The sequence below is a fragment of the Rana temporaria genome, chromosome 5, assembly GCF_905171775.1.
Source record: "Rana temporaria chromosome 5, aRanTem1.1, whole genome shotgun sequence".
Taxonomy (NCBI): Eukaryota; Metazoa; Chordata; class Amphibia; order Anura; family Ranidae; genus Rana; species Rana temporaria.
The window spans coordinates 318,123,934-318,141,035 of record NC_053493.1 but is presented as its reverse complement, the minus strand read 5'-3'; positions in this window follow the sequence as shown (position 1 = coordinate 318,141,035).

The following is a 17,102-nucleotide window of genomic DNA, read 5'->3' as shown; positions in this document are numbered from 1 at the left end:
GGCCGCGCGTACCTTCGTGGATCGACGGAAAAAGGTAATTAGCATACCCGGCGCGGAAAACGACGCAAACTCCACCCAGCGGGCGCCAAAGTATTGCACCTACGATCCGAAGGCGTACGGCTTCGTACGCCTGTCGGATCGAAGCCAGAAGCCGTCGTATCTTGGTTTGAGGATTTAAACTAAAGATACGACGCGGCAAATTTGAAAGTACACCGGCGTACTCGCTCTGTGAATCTGGCCCTTTACCTCCAAAAAGATGTGCATTTATTATTTATTTTTTTATTTATTTTTTTACAAAGGTGAACTTATCCTTTAAGCTATCATGGCAACCAATATTTTCTTATTTATTTTTTTGCTTTCAAAACATGTACCTAATTGTTCCATACCATGGCTCAGTTATGTGTAGTTCTGGAGCACAGCATTGTTTATACCCATACAGGAGTCACTGCCAGCGCTCCTGTATAATGTAAACAAATTTGCCAGCCTTCTCGTTTAGAAGTTATGACAAATTGTACTAGCTCCTGTATAGAAAGGTTGCCTTTCCCACCTCCCCCACTTGCCATTCTCCCTGGCTGCTTCTCCCCCCCCCCAATAAAACTATATCCCCATCAGTCACACTGCTCCAAGCTTTCTTCCCCTTTCAGAATCCTCCTTTCCTGGCCTTCTCTTGTTTTATGTCCCATCCATTCAAATTGTTCTTTGCTACCTGTTTCTCTGTCAAAATGCTTTCCTTCTTACCATGACACAGATCACAGAAGCCTCCAGGGATTGTTGGTATGACAGGGATTATTTAATCTTCATACTTATTCAAATATTTTAATGGGTTTGAAGGTAAATAAAGCCATTTATATGTGTGTCAGCAGGTGAAATGAGGACAATGGTGACTCATGCAGCTGAATAATATGAATGGATTTGTTAAACAAATAAGTAATTAAAAAATAAAAAAATAAATAACATAATTCCATTTTCTTTCCATTTTTTTTCATATTTTGGTATATTTTATCTAATAATATTTGAGGCGACTTACACAATACGAAGAAAAAAATCAAACAGCCACTTCTGTTCTGGTAATATCTGTAGCTTAATAGTTATCTAACAAGTCATCAGAGGAAAGGACTCTTTCCTAGGGTGCCTACGGCACTAGAAACTATGGGGCAAATCCACAAAAACGTAGCCTAACTTAACTTTTACCATTTAAGTTACACTGGCGGAAAATTTCTACCTAAGTGCCCGATCCACAAAGCACTTACCTAGAAATTTTCGGCCGTGTAACTTAAATGTCTCCGGCGCAAGGCGGTCCTCTTCTGCAGGGGGCGATGACACTTTAAATGAGGCTCGCTCCCGCGCCGGCCGTACTGCGCATGCTCGTGACGTCATTTTCCCGACGGGCAGCGCGCGAAATTACGTTACGCCGGGCTTTATGGATTGCGACGGGACAATAAAGTTGCGTCGGGTAAAAAAAAAGTTACGCGCCGAAAAAAAAAAATCAAAATTTTAAAAAAATAGCGGCGATCGAAAAAAAGGTCTGTTTTTACAAGGTGTAACTAGTTTACACTTTGTAAAAGCATCCCTAATTTTACGTATGCAAACGTAAACTTACGCAGAAAAAACAAAGCTGAAAAGCTTTGTGGATCTCCGTAAGTCCTCATTTGCATACGCAAAGCGGCATTTCAACGCAAAATGCCCCCAGCGGCGGATGCGGTACTGCATCCCAAGATCTGACAGTGTAAGTGTCTTACAGATGTCAGATCTTCTGCCTATCTTTGGAAAACTGCTTCTGAGGATCAGTTCCAAAGATAGGCACAGGGATACGCAGGCTGAACAGCAGTTCCGCCTGCGTATCCCTTTTGAGGATTTGGCCCTATTTTTTTTAATGATTCTCAGATGCAAAAAGGTCTACATCAATGTATGGCTACAACATTATAAAAAATGATTCTGGATGGGTTTATGGAGAAGTGGGAAGCTGCCCTACAAATGGATATCTCTGAGAAACAATGGAAAGGTATGCATACTGGCGCATAAATGTTCCATAAGTACTCAAACACAAGAAGCAGCTTATAAACTGCTGACTCATTGGTACTCCACCCCTGTCAGGATCAAAAAGTGGTTTCTGCAGATTTGTGTTGGAGATGTGGTCAAGACCAGGGGACACTTGTGCACATCTGTTGGCATTGTCCACGGTTTGTGCCATTCTGGACTCAGATACGCAATTTAATTGCCCTTATTACCAAAGTAAATCTCGATCTGACACCGCATTGTTGTTTACTACATATACTGTATCTGAGTACTCCTTATGTAAATACAATCATTCTCTGGTTAAGCATCTGCTCAGGGTGGCCAAATCCTTGATACCTATACACTGGAAGCCTATCTGTGTCCCTTCTGTGAAAGATTGGCTATATAGGGTAGATCTTTTGTATGACACAGAGGAAACCCTAGACCTCACAACTGATAATATTGCCTGCTTTCACAAAACTTGGACAGCATGGTTTATCTTTCGAAACTCTACAGAATACTCTAATATAATAAATGGTTGACCGGAGTATTGTTTCATTTCTTTAAATTCTGGGTTAGCCTGTGGTGTCATATGGAATATCTTGTCCTATATTAGAATACTATATGACTCAAAGGGTGTTCATACATTACCCTAGGACAGTGATGGTGAACCTTGCCACCCCAGATGTTTTGGAACCACATTTCCCATGATGCTTTCCTACACTGCAGAGTGCTTAAAGCGGGGGTTCACCCTTAGAGGGCACTTTTCCCCCTTAGATTCCTGCTCGTTATTACTAGGGGAATCGGCTATTTATTTAAAAATATGTGCAGTACTTACCCGTTTACGAGACGCATCCTCTCCGTCGCTTCCGGGTATGGGCTTCGGGAATGGGCGTTCCTTCTTGATTGACAGGTTTCCGAGAGGCTTCCGACGGTCGCATCCATCGCGTCACGATTTTCCGAAAGAAGCCGAACGTCGGTGCGCAGGCGCAGTATAGAGCCGCACCGACGTTCGGCTTCTTTCGGCTACGAGTGACGCGATGGATGCGACCGTCGGAAGCCTCTCGGAAGACTGTCAATCAAGAAGGAACGCCCGCTCCCGAAGACCATACCCGGAAGCGACGGAAGAAGATGCAGCTCGAAAACGGGTAAGTACTGCACCTATTTTAATACAAATAGCCGATTCCCCTAGACCGAACGAGCAGGAATCTAGGGGAAGAAAAAAAAATTTTTTAGAAATGGGTGAACTCCCGCTTTAAGCATCATGGGTAGGGATGAGCTTCGTATTCGAGTCAAACTCATGTTCGACTTGAACATCGTATGTTCGATCGTTCGTCGAAATACGAACAAAACGGGTCGTTCGTGCCAAATTCGAGTGGTGCGTCACGGCCCATAATTCACTGCGGCATTGCTGGCTGATGATTGGCCAAGCATGCACTATGACCCGCATGCTTGGCCAATCACAGCGCGCAAAAAATGGAGAGCCATAATTGGCCAAAGCCAGGGTGGCTTTGGCCAATTATGGCTCAGGGCTTTAGTACACGCCCCACACTATAAAAGGCCGCCTGCAGGGCGGCCTTATGTAGTGTGTTGCGGCAATGTTAGAGAGAACAGAGAGAGACAGAGAGAGTGTCATTTTTTGCAGGTAGATAGAGAAGGCAGGCAGGCGGGCAGGCTAGTCAGTTAATGTTACAGTGTGTAGAGGATATATATACATCCCAGGTGTTGTACATATATTTATACACTGTATAGTTTAGCTAGATCAGTTCTTCCTAATTTACTGGCAGGCAGGTGATTGTGCTAGCTGCAGTATTCTTACGTGGTTTATTGTCTGTGTCCTCTGTAGTTTGCACTTAAAGCTACTTGGTGTGTACTGGCTGTGTGCCAGTATTGCAGGGACCAGACATTACATTAAAGCAGCAAGCAGTTTTAAATTACTTTTTTCTTATAGTAATCTCATTTTGTGCAGGGACAGTTCTAAACACTTGCCACTTTACAGGCATACTATAGACACCCAGCAGGTACAATATTTAAAGGAATTTTTCATTTTTTTATTTTTTTATTTAAGCATCATTAAAATCACTGCTCCTGAAAAAAACAACCATTTTTAAAACTTTTTTTCCATTGATACACGTTCCCTGGGGCAAGACCTGGGTTCTCAAAGACGTTTTACAACAATAACTTCCATATTAGGCTTTAAAATTAGCATTTTTGAATTCGAACGTTCGAGTCCCATAGACGTCAATGGGGTTCTAAATGTTTGCACGAACGTTCGGTCCGTTCGAAGGTTCTGGTGCGAACCGAACGGGGGGGGGTGTTCGGCTCATCCCTAATCATGGGAAATGTAGTTCCAAAACATCCGCGGTGCCAAGGTTCACCATCACTGCCCTAGGAGTTATATATGGCAGACAATGCAAATCTAGTGATATATACTTCTCTTCCCTTATTCACAGCACTTAACTTTTTCCACATTTTGTTATGTTACAGCCTTATTCCAAAAGGGATTCAATTCATTATTTTCCTCAAAATTCTACAAGCATTACCCCATAATAACAATGCGAAAGAAGTTTGTTTGAAATCTTTGCAAATGTATTAAAAATAAAGAACAAAAAAAATCTCATGTACATAGGTATTCACAGCCTTTGCTCAATACTTTGTCGAAGCATCTTTGGCACCAACTACATCCTCAAGTCTTTTTGAGTATGAGGCTATAAGCTTGGCACCTCTATTTTTGGGCAGTTTCTCCCATTCTTCTTTGCAGGACTTCTCAAGCTCCATCAGATTGAATGGGGAGCTTTGGTGCTCAGCCATTTTCAGGTCTCTCCTGGGATGTTAAATAGGGTTCAAGTCTGGGCTCTGGCTGGGCCACTCAAGGACATTTACAGAGTTGTCCCATAGCCAACTCTTTGTTATCTTGGCTGTGTGCTTAGGTTTGTTGTCCTGTTTGAAGATAAACCTTCGCCCCAGTCTGAGGTCTAGAGCGCTCTGGAGCAAGTTTTCATTAAGGATGTCTCTGTACATTGCTGTATTCATCTTTCCCTCGATCCTGACTATTCTCCAAGTTCCTTCCAATGAATAAATCCTCACAGCATGATGCTGCCACCACCATGCTTCACTGTGTGGATGGTACTGGCCAGGATATGAGCAGTGCCTGGTTTCCTCCAGACACAAAGCTTTCCATTCAGGCCAAAAAGTGTAATCTTTGTTTCCTCAGAATAAAGGATTTTGTTTTTCATGGTCTTATAGTCCTTTAGCTGTTTTTTGGCAAACTCCAGACGGGGCATCATGTGCCTTCCGTCTGACCACTCTACCATACAGGCCTAAATGGTGGGGTGCTGCAGAGATGGTTGTTCTTCTGGAAGGTTCTCCTCTCTCCACAGAGAAACGCTGGATCTCTGTCAGAGTGACCATCGGGTTCTAGGTCACCTCCCTGACTAAGGCCCTTCTTCCCAGAACACTTAGTTTGGGCGGGCAGCCCACTCTAGGAAGAGTCCTGGTGGTTCTAAACTTCTTATATTTACAGATGATGGAGGCCACTGTGCTCATTGAGACCTTCAATGCTACAGACATTTTTCAGTTCCCATCCCCAGATCTGTGCTTCGATACAATCCTCTCTTGGAGGTCTATAGACAATTTCTTTGACTTTATGGTTTGGTTTGTGCTCTGACATGCACTGGTAACTTCCAAATCATGTCCAATCAACTACATTTACCACAGGTGAACTCCAATAAAGTTGTAGAAACATCTCAAGGATGATCTGTGGAAACAGGATGCACCTGAGCTCAATTTTGAGTGTTATGGCAAAGGCTGTGAATATTAACCACTTGCCTACAGGGCACTTTCACCCCCTTCCTGCCCAGGCAAATTTTCAGCTTTCAGTGCTTTCACAGTTTGAATGACAATTACTCAGTCATGCAACACTGTACCCATATGAAATGTTTGTCATTTTTCTCACACAAATAGAGCTTTCTTTTCATGGTATTTAATCACCACTGTTTTTTTTGTTGTGCTATAAAAAAATGCCTTTTTCTTTGTTTCTGTCATAATATTTTATAAATTAATAATTGATCACACCCGATGTACTGAAGGCCTATCTCCCATTTCTTGAGACACGAACAAGCCAGGAAAGTACAAATAACCCCCAAATGCCCCATTTTCAGAAAGTATACATTCCAAGGTATTTAGTAAGTCACATGGTGAGTTTTTTGAAGTTGTAATTTATTTATCCCACAATTCTTTGCAAAATTATTATTTTTTTATTTTTACAAAATTGGCACATTAACAGGTTACTTTTCTCACACAGCATATGCACACTTGCAACTACACCGCCAAAACACATTCTGCTACTCCTACTGAGTATGGCAATACCACATCTGTGAGATTTTTTCACAGCACAGCTACATACAGATGCCCAACGTCAGGCATTCTAGGAGCATAAATAACACATATAATTTCCTGACAACCTATCACACTTTTGAAGGCCCTGGATCACCAGGACAATGGAAATGCCCAAAAATCTACCCCATTAAGGAAAGCAAACACCCCAATTTATAAGCTATGGGGCATAATGAGTCTTTTGAACGTGTAATTTTTTTCCACATGTTTTTTGAAAATGTGGAAAGAAAATTAAAAAGCATTTTGTTTTACACAAAGTTGTCCATTTATACAACATTTCTAACACAGCATGTACATAGCAAAAATGTCACCCCAAAATAGATTCTTCTACCCCTCCTGAGTATGGCGATACCATATGTGTTAGACTTTTACACAGCCTGGCCATATACAGAGGCCTAACATTCAAATAGCACCTTCCATCATTCTAGGAGCATAAATTACACATCAAATTTCCTGACAACCTATCATTTGTGAAGGCCCTTTATATTTCTAACACATAGCATGTACATACCAAGAATTGTACTCCAAAATAAATTCTATTGCGATAGGGGTAAAAAAAAGTATTACCTGTGGTTTTAGTAGTGTCCACTGAGGAGAGAATTGGTCCAGGCAGCAGGCAGGAATGTGCTTAGGGACATCAATAGTAATTATCCAGGCAACAGGCAGGAATATTGTCTATAGACAGCACAAGGATATTGTCAGCACAGCCAAAGCATGTGTCCATAGGAATTGTTCATACAGAGACAGCCAGCACAGCCATAATATTGATCCCAGTACACTGTTACCTACAGACACTCATTATTGTATTGCTCTCCAGCCCTTCATAAACATACTGCTTCTTGCTACAGCTAATTATTTCCATAGTCCAGGTAGCAGGCAGAGGTGAGGTTAGTTTATGCGGCAGGCAGAGGCATGATGGCAGTAAGTCAGCAGCAGGCTGAGGACCTCAATCAAATAAGACCTGGGCACAGGGGCGCAGGGGTAGAGGCTTCACCCACCCAAATCTCTTTGAAGCCTCCAGACTCCAGACCCTAATCCAAAAATTACAAAACCTGGAAAAACTATTCTGGAGCCCATCACATGTAAGGTTCCTGTGTACTACAGTAGCAGGCAACAGATCAGTCCAAGCGGTAGGCAAAAGCATAGTCGATAAAATAGGCCAGAGTTGGTTCACGTGCAAGCAGTCCAAGCGGTGGGCAGAAGCATAGTTGATAAAACAGGCCAGGGTCAGTTCACGTGGAAGCAGTCCAAACAGTAGGCAGAGGCATAATCAAAAACAGGCTAGGGTCAGTTCATGTGGAAGGCAGTGGCATGGTTATTTGAGGAAGCATGGAAAATGGTCAGCACAGATGATGAAAATGGAGAAATGGATACAAATATGGGCTAATATTTTAGGGATGTGTGATAAATTTCAGAAGCATTTACTAATGCAAAGGTCGGGTTTGGAGAGACACTGGAGACAATAGTAGCTGATATTTCTTTGAAATCCGCTTTTGCTGCATACGCAACATCTTTTTTGGTGTCTTCGGCCTGCTTCAGATGGTGGAATGTTGTCCTAGAATAGGCGCTCATGAAGTCAGCTAACAGCATCAGAGCGAAGGTTTTCTGGGGCGGGGGGGGGTCTTTGTTGATAGATGATGGACGTGACAACTTCTTCAATGAATTTTAGGAAGTGGGTTGGGCTTTCTGTGGATTTGGTGTAGATTATGTATGCATTATAAATGGCGAAAATTAATTAGATAAATTCCTACTTTCTTGTACCAGAATTGGGACCTATTTATTGACAAATAGGGCTGAAGCATTTGGTTGTTGAAATCCACCCCTCCCTCACCATGTAGAGACTGTGGGCCAGATTCACAAATGAGGTACGACGGCGTATCTCCTGATAAGCCGTCGTATCTCTGTTTCTATCTATGCGACTGATTCATAGAATCAGTTACGCATAGATAGCCATAAGATCCGACAGGTGTAATTGTTTTACACTGTCCGATCTTAAGATGCAATACCGCGGCCGCCGCTGGGGGGAGTTTGCGTCGTAAACCAGCGTCGGGTATGCAAATTAGGAGTTACGGCGATCCCCGACGGTTTTTCGCGTTCGCTATGTCGCCGCTAGTCTAGTTTCCCGTCGCAAAGTTAGTCATTTTTTTTGGTGCCTTAACTTTACACAGCAATCGTTCCCGCGTCGAAATTTAAAAAATAACGTTGTTTGCGTAAGCCGTCCGGGAATACGGAATTACGCTACGCGCGTCGCCGTTCAAAAAAATTACGTCACTTCGCGCAAAGCACGGCGGGAGTTCGGAAACGGAGCATGCGCGGTAGGTCCGGTGCGGGAGCGCGCCTAATTTAAATGGTACATACCCATTTGAATTGGTCCGCCTTGCGCCGGAGGCCGCGGCATAGGTTTTTATCGCAAGTGCTTGGTGAATCAGGCACTTGCGATGAAAAATTGCGGCGGTGTAACGTATCTACGATACGTTACGCCGCCGCTCTTCTATGTGAATCTGGCCCTGTATTCTTGGACACATGTGGGCTTTTCAATGGGACTTCATCTTCTTTGAATCTCAACTGTAGTGTCATCATGGATGGTGGACATTATGTCGGCTCTATCTCTCAAGACCCGAGCTTCCATTAAATCCAGTTGCAGAATGTAACAAGGAGCCTCGAAACAGCAAATAGAAAGGCACTGAGTTCAGAGCATTATCAGAGCATCAAACACCAGTACTAGAGGGTCCTGGTCCTGGCCACAAACAGGGATAACTTTTTGTTGAACCTGGAGGTCAGGCTATTTACATCTGGAGTCTCCCATCTCTGACACATCAGGCCGAAGATGCTTGAATGAAGGGCCAATTCTCCTTGGTCCAGGTGGTGATGACTTAAGTAGTCAGTGGTCCAATTGTTCACTCCAGGAATGTGTACAGCAGAGATCACTGGAAAGAGTTTTTCCATCCATGAGATGATCAGGTTTGCTTCTATCAATGTTTCATGACTCTTGGTGCCCTTTGGTGACTGATAGGCCCCGTACACACGACCAAACATGTATGCTGAAACTGGTCCGCGGACCAGTTTCAGCATACATGTTCGGTCGTGTGTAGGCGCGAGCGGGCCGAATTCCAGCAAACATTTGCCCGCCGGGCCTTTTCCCAGCAGACAAATATTCCTGGACGTGTTTTAAAACCGTCCGCTGGAATCCTGCCCGCTCGGACATGTACGGTCGTCAGTACAGACCTACCGTACATGTCCGAGCGCCTGCCGTCCCTCGCATGCGTGGAAGCCTTTAAATGGCAGGCCCGCCCACGTCGCCGCGTCATCGCCGCATCATCGTCGCGGCGACGACGCGGACACGCCCCGCGTATTGTTTACGCGCGGACTTCTGTACGATGGTTAGTACAGCCATCGTACAGAAGCCCTCTGGCAGACATGTACGGTGAAAACGGTCCGACGGACCGGTTTCATCGTACATGTTTGCTCGTTAGTACCCGGCCTTAAAGACCATAATACACATAAATAGGTAGATTCAGTAAGAGTTAGGCCGACTTATCAGTAGATAAGCCGGCCTAACTCAGAATCTACGCCGATGTATGTTTAAGCGTATGCTCAAACAGAGATACGCTTAAACATATCTAAGATAGGACGGCTTGCGCCGTCCTATCTTAGATTGCAATTTTTTGGATGGCCGCTAGGTGGCGCTTCCATTGCGGTCTGTGTAGATTATGTAAATGAGTTTGTACACCGATTCACGAACGTACGCCCGGCCGCCGCAGTCGTTTTACGCCGTTTCCGTAAGGCCTTAGGCGGCCTAAAGTTATTCCACCTATTAGGTGGAATAACAATGTTAAAGTATGGCTGCCGTTCCCGCCGCGAGGTTCGAATTCTTTACGTCGTTTGCGTAAGTCGTCCTCGAATAGGGAGTTACGTCATTTACGTCCACGTCGAAATCAATAGGCCCGTACTTAGCCGCAATGCGCACTGGGAGATGTAGGCGCCCGGCGCATGCGCAGTGGCCAAAAAACATCAAAAACGTGAGGTCAAGCCTCATTACCATTAAACACGCCCCCCTCCAACCCATTTGAATTAGGCGCCCTTACGCCCGCCGCGTTTACACTACGCCACCCTAAGTAAGGAGGCAAGTACTTTGTGAATCATGTACTTGCCTCTCTTACTTAAGGTGGCGTAGTGTAAACACGCTAGGCTACGCCGCCGCAAATTAGCGCGCCCCTACCTGAATCTACCCATAAATGCATAAAGCAAGTAACAGAAATATTTTGCCTTATGCTCGCTGTGGCACTACAGTAGCGGTCAAAGGATACAGAGTGACCCTGACTTATCTGTCCATGTTGTTGGTCTCTATATAGGGTCCATGCTTTGCCCGTCATGATGATCATGCCCCTGATGGGATCTTCCCTTGTATTCCATAGGAATGGACCACAGCCCTGGACATATATATTATATATTATATATATTATCCTGCGGCCTTTCTACATGCGTTGCATATAGTGCTAAGCACCCATGTTGGATTCAGTGCCCAATGCAACATTACAGGATGTGCCAATGGTGTGCCGCCCTGGTATGACTCCCAAGGTTTGACCGAGATTGCACCAATCCCAATGCACTGCTTCTGTTTTTGTATTAGAAGATGGGGAAAAGTTAATTAAATAGCTGATTGAAGAATTTGAAGATAAAATAATAAACTAGGTAAGTTATGGGTAATTTCTAAATACAGGAGAAGAGATGCATTACCTTAGGAAACAAGAAACAAGGTATGTTTCCTCAAAAGCTTTACCAGTGCTAATAACCATAAGGTTCAAGCCTATAGCCTTTAATCAAGTGTATGTCCTCCATTGTATGATAAATATATAATATATCTAGTGTAAAGTTATTACAGTATTTACATTTTATGATTTGTAAGACAAAAATGGTAATTTTAAAATATTTTCAATCATATAGATCAGCATTTTTCCCAAAGAAAAAATAAGATGTTGTATATAAACTTATGTCATGTAAACATGCATCTGCCACTGTACTAAATAGCTTGTTCCCTGTTGTGCTAAACAGAGGATGATGATTCTCAAAGAGAATCCAGCTATACCAGCTTGTTCAATAATTCATCTATTTTTGCTCTCTTATGTAGCTAATGATCCTCTTCCTTCCCCATTCAAATTCACTTTGTTCTGTGTTTGTGTATCTTATCCATCTGTCACCAGCCTACTTCTCTCCGGCACCTGTTATGGCATAATCCAAAGTTAATTTCAAGCACTTCCATTTTTGCTCACTAGAAATAATTATCTGCATGGTATATAATATCTATAAATACGTATATTTAGAAATCAAAAGTGGCTAACTTTTCATTCAGAAATGTCACAATAAATATTGTTTTGTATATAGCATTATTTTAAGAAAAACTCCAGCAAATGTTAAAACTGCAATGATAGCAAATGCATATATACAGTACGTGTATTCGTCGAATAATTGCTAAATCTATTATTAAAGCCCAACTCTGGGCAATTTCCTTTTTTTCCCCATGCAGTGGGTCTGTTGCCACACTGCATGAGTTAACTGCTCATTTTCTCCAGGGGTGAGCACAGCACCTATACTCACCAAATCCTTCAATCCTCTGGAAAGCGTCACTCCCCATGTCCAGCGGTGGACTGCTCCCGACATCTTCATGTCTAGAGCTGGTCCATGGGGGTGGTGACGTCTGGAACAGTCCACCACACAGGACTGCTTGACTTTGGGGGGAGGGGGCAGGAGCCAAACGGGACAGTATTTTGCTTGGAGGTTCAGAGGATTTGGTGAGTAAATCTTGGCTTCCTGAAACCCCTAGACAAAAATTAGCAGTTAAATATTAAGGGGCAGATCCACAAAGATCTGCCACGGCACATCGTATCCGAGATACGCTACGCCGCCGTACCTTACCTGGCTTTAAATCGAATCCATAAAGAATTTGCGCCGTAAGTTACGGCGGCGTAGTGTATCTCAATCGGCGTAACGGCGCAGAATTCAAATCGGCGATTAGGGGGCGTGTTTCATTTAAATGAAGCGCGTCCCCGCGCCAAATGAACTGCGCATGCGCCGTCCCTAAATTTCCCGTCGTGCATTGCGCTAAATGACGTCGCAAGGACGATATATTTTTTAACATAGACGTGAATTACGTCCATCCCGATTCACGGACGACTTACGCAAAGAAAAAAATTCAAAAGAAACGCGGGAACGATGGCCATACTTAACATGGCAAGTCTAACTATACGCCGCAAAACAGCAGCTTTAACTATACACCGGAAAAAACTGACTAGAGACGACGTAAGAGAATGCGACGGCCGCGTGTACGTTCATGGATCGTCGGAAATAGCTAATTTGCATACTCGACGCGGAAAACGACGAGAACTCCACCCAGCGGACGCCGAAGTATTGCATCTAAGATCCGAAGGCGTATGAAGCCATACGCCTGTCGGATCTAACCCAGATGCCGTTGTATCTTGGTTAGAGGATTCAAACCAAAGATACGATGCGGGTAATTTGAAAGTACGCCGGCGTATCAGTAGATACGCCGGCATACTCGCTCTGTGGATCTGCCCCTAAATCTTTAGTCTCTGGTAGAGTTATATTAAATGTGCTCATGCTTAGAGAGATTCAAGACAGATTAGCTAGAGTTCAGACATTTGTCAGTATACAAATTTTAGAAGCAATTGTAGTGTCAAGAAATCGGAGTCTCAGACTTCAGGGAAATGTGTTGAAAGGCTAAAAAGAAAAATGCAAACAAAAATGAACATTAGGTTTAAGACCTAATCCTCTAAGCCCCCACTTCCCTAGAAGCAGGCCCATTGCTACTTTAATTAAGGAAATAAATCCTGACAGTTGTCGTTTGTTGTGTTATTACATCCATTCTGTGGCAAATTAGAGCGCACATAGACCATTTAAATCAGTAATGAAAAAAGGGGAGGAGGTGCCTTAAAGGAGGACCCTCTAGTGATGTACAAATTACAGTATATATGATGTCTCAATCTGGAGAGTAGGGGTGTAGCTTGTAACTTAAAGGGCCCCACGTAGGTTACCTTCTTGCCCTATTTACTGTTTTTGTGTTTATCAGTTGCTGCTTTGTCCCATGAGTTACATTGTGTGTTTGTTTATGGGGTATCTTTTATAGATTCACACTCATTTGAAACTGTTAATGGGATCTTGGTATCCCCAAGAAAGCGATGTGGACTATCCCATGTGACCAGAAGGTTGGCACTGGCTGGCTGTAGGATGACCGGTTGTAGGCAGTGTTGCCGACCGTTCGTATTTTTACGGACAGTTCGTAAAAACAGGTACTTGTTTCCCCCGTTCGTAAATGTCGGTAGTTGCGGGAATGTGCCAGTAAAAATAGCCAAGATTGGTTGGGATTGGAACTGCGCATGGAGATTAGAGGCAGGGGGTGATTGGAGGCAGGGGGTGATGGTGGCTGCGGTGGCACCGCAGAGGGGGATGGAGGCAGGGGGCAATGGAGGCAGGGGGAGATTGGAGGCAGGGGGAGATTGGAGGCAGGGGGTGATTGGAGGCAGGGGGTGATTGGAGGCAGGGGGTGTTGGTGGCACCGCAGAGGGGGATGGTGGCACCGCAGAGGGTGGGGGATGGAGACAGGGGTTGTTGGTGGCACCGCAGAGGGGGATGGAGGCAGGGGGTGATTGGAGGCAGGGGGTCTGGGGGAGATTGGAGGCACCGCAGAGGGGGTGAAGGCAGGGAGTGTTGGTGGCAGGGGGTGATGTGACTAAATAATTTGCCCTTATTGTTTTTGAAAATATTAAAAATATGTTTTTGTTACCTTAATATCTGCCTTAAATCACATTGCTATTTGCCTAGCGTACTTGTTTGTAGCCTAAATACTGAAATGTGCACCTAAAAATGTAATTTAGTAATTTTTGTGAAATGCCAGTAAAAACATGGCTGCGCCAGTAAATTTCGGGTGTCGTGCCAGTAAATTTCAATCTGGTAGGTTGGCAACACTGGTTGTAGGAACTCTATTTTTGTTCTTGTTTACAAACTCTGAGGTATGTGGTAATAACCTATTGAACCAATATAAATGAGAGAGTGGGTAACCGCTCAAAGAGAACCAGGTAATCTGATTCCTGTGGTCCGAGCCAAGGGTGCAGGCAGTGCAATCAAAATGCAGGTTAGGATGAAGGAAAAAAGCTGGGACAGCTGCACTCCAAAAAAACTTCTCCTTTAATTAAAAATCACAAAATACATGCCACAGCAAAAAACAGCACAACAAAAGAAAAGCTGACTTTTCGCACTATGCCTTAGTGCTTCTTCATAGCTAGTGTGTAAGCAGTAAAATGAGTGAATATATACCTTACAACCCAATGAGTGGGAGGGGGCTCTGGAAACAATTAAGTTGAACAGGGTCCCCTGTGAAGTTTGGGTGTGTCTCGACAGACAATCAGAGAGTGTCTCATGTGGACTATGTCTCATACAAATTCATAGTGAATAGTGAACATTGGATAAAATGATGTGTTGACCCAATAGAGAAGTGGGGTGCAGAAAAATGTGAAAGAGAGTGTAGGAGTATGTGTAAGTGTGAAGAAATATATTTGAGTGTAAGAGAAGTGAATTAAGGAGGACAGGAAATGGAATGATATGTGTAAAACATGTATAAGTAACAAATAAAATGAAATGAAGAAAACAAAAAATATGATATGAATTAAAGTGCAATAAAGTAAAGTGAAATGAATTAAAAAAGAAGAAGAAAGAAAAACAAATGAAAAGTGAAATGGAAAAAAAAAAAAAAATGGGGGTGAATATGACGGTGAACCATATGAAGGACGATGCATAGACCATAAAATAATATGGTGTAATGTAGTGAACAAAAAATGCCTAAAGATTAATACAATTAATACAATCATAATACAACAAAAACAAAAATAATATAACAATAATCATAAAAATAATAAAAAACACAAGTTAATATACTATAAAACAAATAAGACCATTAGAATTAAGGTGCACCTTTTCACTATGCTCAATCTTTAGGCATTTTTTGTTCACTACATTACACCATATTATTTTATGGTCTATGCATCGTCCTTCATATGGTTCACCGTCATATTCATCCCCATTTTTTTTTTTTTTTCCATTTCACTTTTCATTTGTTTTTCTTTCTTCTTCTTTTTTAATTCATTTCACTTTACTTTATTGCACTTTAATTCATATCATATTTTTTGTTTTCTTCATTTCATTTTATTTGTTACTTATACAAGTTATACATGTTTTACACATATCATTCCATTTCCTGTCCTCCTTAATTCACTTCTCTTACACTCAAATATATTTCTTCACACTTACACATACTCCTACACTCTTTTTCACATTTTTCTGCACCCCACTTCTCTATTGGGTCAACACATCATTTTATCCAATGTTCACTATTCACTATGAATTTGTATGAGACATAGTCCACATGAGACACTCTCTGATTGTCTGTCGAGACACACCCAAACTTCACAGGGGACCCTGTTTAACTTAATTGTTTCCAGAGCCCCCTCCCACTCATTGGGTTGTAAGGTATATATTCACTCATTTTACTGCTTACACACTAGCTATGAAGAAGCACTAAGGCATAGTGCGAAACGTCAGCTTTTCTTTTGTTGTGCTGTTTTTTGCTGTGGCATGTATTTTGTGATTTTTAATTAAAGGAGGAGTTTTTTTGGAGTGCGGCTGTCCCAGCTATTGAACCAATATACATGTTGCTGTAATTAAGATTGGAATTGACGTTTACAATAATTCTTATTCTAGTGCTCAGCTGCAATATATTGCGGGCTGAAGAAGCAGGCTATGTCTCGTGAAACGCATCTGCGACGAAATCACAGCAAACTACTCATCCCCTAACTGCAGAGGGGTCTATGAGAAAAATGTTAAGAAAATTACACATATTGTTATTGTCATATCTGCATAGCTCCCAACTGTCCCTGTTTTCGAGCAATGTCCCTCTGTCCCTCATTCCTCCTCATGTGTCCCTAATTTTGGTCTGATCTATATAGATTTATATAAAATGCACTTTCTATTTATCAAAAAGTGTTTTCCAGTGATAAACCTTTCATCTGATTTCTAAATTGCTGCATTTGTAAATTCCAAAAGCCAATATAAGGAAATAGTAGTGGTAAAAAAGCACTTGTGAGTTTAACCTTTTTTTTGTACAATTCTCCTTTAAGGGGGCCTAACAAGGGTTGTGTTCTATGCCTGCATACTTTTGCTGATAGGTGTCCCTCATTCCCATCTCAAAAAGTTGGGAGGTATGTATCTGTTTGTGGTATCATTATATCTGTCTTTATTACATTACAAAGACAGATATAAATATACCACAAACAGAAATTACAATAACAATGGGGTAGATTCAGGTAGATTTGCGCAGTTTTTTACGTAGGCGCAGGGCACCGGTTTTGCCCTGCGCCCCCGCAAATTATCTGTGCTACCCTTGATTCACGGAGCAGTAGCTCCGTAAATTGCGTGGGCGCTCCGGCAAAATACCCCGCGTAAGCGCGCGCAATTTAAATGATTCTGTAGGGGGCGTGGATCATTTAAATTAGGCGCGTTCCCGCGCCGAGCGTAGTGCGCATGCTTCTTTGGGAAAATTTCCCGACGTACATTGCGGTAAATGACGTTGCAAGGACGTCATTTGCTTCAAAGTGAACGTGAATGGCGTCCAGCGCCATTCACGATTCACTTACGCAAACAACGTA